Source organism: Notothenia coriiceps, unplaced genomic scaffold (genome assembly GCF_000735185.1).
Source record: "Notothenia coriiceps isolate Sejong01 unplaced genomic scaffold, NC01 NC01_scaffold00000492, whole genome shotgun sequence".
In the NCBI taxonomy this organism is placed as follows: Eukaryota; Metazoa; Chordata; class Actinopteri; order Perciformes; family Nototheniidae; genus Notothenia; species Notothenia coriiceps.
In genome coordinates, this window is record NW_011333193.1 from 313,340 (window position 1) to 315,839 (window position 2,500).

General features: G+C 43.0%; 1 protein-coding gene across 1 annotated transcript in view; it reads right to left on the bottom strand.

Moving 5' to 3' along the window:
- LOC104954234 (fidgetin-like) overlaps nucleotides 1-2,500 on the bottom strand; it is a 27,837-nt gene that overhangs the window by 12,001 nt on the left and 13,336 nt on the right. The window lies entirely within an intron of this gene.

Sequence of the window (2,500 nt, forward strand, 5' to 3'; positions counted from 1 at the left end):
GTACTTCCAGAAATGAGTCCACTTGAAATGTCATTGCCGCCGTTGCGTATAAGATAATGGATAAACCATTACACTCCATTTCCCCAGCTCCTCACCCACACAACGCCTGCTCTTGAATATAGATGCATCCCACCTGTGCTGTAGTGAGCAACTTAATGTCAAAAAGCACCGTGTTTGTTGAGATTTACAACTGCGACCGGCCAGCGGGGCGGGTGGGAAGAAAGAGTGTGTCGTCCGGCGTATAATGTTGTTTCACTCAATAATTATCTCATTTTATTACGAAGACAGACAGTTGGAGCGGTTTAGAGGCTTCCTCTCTTATTATCTCCACCTGACACCCCTCTTCCGCGGCCCCCCCCCCCCCGCCTGGCGCTAAATGACGTCCTCCATGTCGAGGACTTTCCGAAGTTTCCATCAAAAAGGGGAACACTGCTCGAGAGAATGGGCGGGGATAAAAAAAAAAACGCAACAAAGTTACACCGAAGCTTTCAGATCGATGTCATTTCTAAAAGGATTAGGCCCCCGCTCAGAAATCTATTTTAATTACTGAGCACACAGGTAAACAAAGTGCGGCTGGTTCACATGTATGGATCTGGGCTTCAGAGCGGTATTGATAGTATGTGGCCCATGTTAACCTCAGGGCCACTCTGAGACCCTCAGGTAGGGGTACAGCAGGGGGGGTGTCACCGGACACACAAGGACAGTAGAGCTTTAATTGACACCAGTGTAGGCGGATGATAGTCTTAAACTTATTTATTTGTCTAACAAAGTAAGAAGAGTTGGACTACTGGACACTTCAGCTAGCCATATTTTAAGGATACAGCTTTATAATTGAATTAAACAATTTATGAAACATTAAATAAGCTTGAATAAGGGTTTAAAAGTTGTTCTAGATCAGTTATATGGACTAAACACTAATATTCCAACATAATAATGATATAAGAACAATTTATAAAACATAAATGATGATTCATTGAGTATCCCTTAATGTTCAATTGTTTATAAATCTTTATGGATAGGAACTATTAACCTAATTAAGCCATTAGCTACAGCTTAAAACGGGGAAGGGCCGCAGAGGGGGAAGGGGGCCGCAGGAGAGGGGTGTCAGGTGGAGATAATAGAGAGGAAGCCTCTAACCTCGCTTAAAACTGTCTGTCTTCGTAAATAAAATGAGATAATTATTGAGTGAACAACATTATACGCCGACGACACACTCTTTCTTCCACCCCCCCGCTGCCGGCGCAGTTGTAAATCTCAACAAACACGGTGCTTTTGGACATTAAGTGCTCACTAAGCACAGTGGATGCATCATATTTCAAGAGCAGGCGTTGTGTGGGTGAGGAGCTGGGGAAAATGGAGTGTAATGGTTATCCATTATCTTATACGGCAACGGCGGCAATGATCATTTTCAAGTGACTCATTTCTGGAAGTACCTATCTATTGGCCACTTCGAGGGAAGACTTTGATGGCTAATCCAAAACAACTATTCAGAGGTCATTTACCGCTGCAGCGCCGAGACACTCTGCACAAGAGAACGCTCCAGCCTCCCTCATTATTCAAATACGATCCTCAGGAAGATCCACATCACAAACAGCGGCGCCGCAGCCCCGGAGTGGGCGATTACCTACACAGCACACTGCGGTCCAGAGTGGAAGCATTAACATCAACAAATGAATATATCACAATCCAAGTAAGAGTTAGAAAGCACAAGAGATATTTGCCACGGGAATTAAATAGTGATACTGGAGTGTGTGTTAACATATCAATGATAGCACTTGTGGAAAAGCTTCAGAAGATATGTAAGATAACTTTTATATTATTCAATCGTATTGTGTTTTTTTTCCGCGGTAGATGTATTTTAAGAAGTGTAGGTGTGATGTTTGTTTGTGTGGTCTCGGCTCCACATGAATGGTTACTTAACACCACGCTGATTTCCCCTCAGCAGTTAGAGGAAAACCAGCCGATGCTCAATGATGCATCACCGTGTTTGTTGCCGCCAGGCTGTGTGTACGTGTGCATATTCTGTGTGTGTGGGTGTGTGTGTGTGTTATCATCGCTGGCACGTAGACAGACAGCCCAGGAGTGACTGCCGGAGTGTCACCATCTGTGGATGCATTTGTGTCTGTCTGCACAAGGCTGAGTGTGTATCAGTGTGTATGTGGGTTTATGTGTGTGTGGGAGGATTGGAGAGGTGTGTGTGTGTGTGTGTGTGTGTGTGTGTGTGTGTGTGTGTGTGTGTGTGTGTGTGTGTGTGCAGTCAGACAGTACACTAGACCACAGCTCCATAGTTTGCTACTTCAACAACAGCATGCCAACTCGGTGCCAAATGTTAAAAACTATCAATTTCAACAAGAAATATTTTTTTGATAAGTATTCTTCAAAAAAGTTAATCTAAAATGTTTACAAATATTTTGAATTTTTTTATTTGTATTAAATGGAATCCAACCAAGTTTTTAAATTTTGATTCCACTAACAGGTGTTACAAGTAAAATAAAAACGT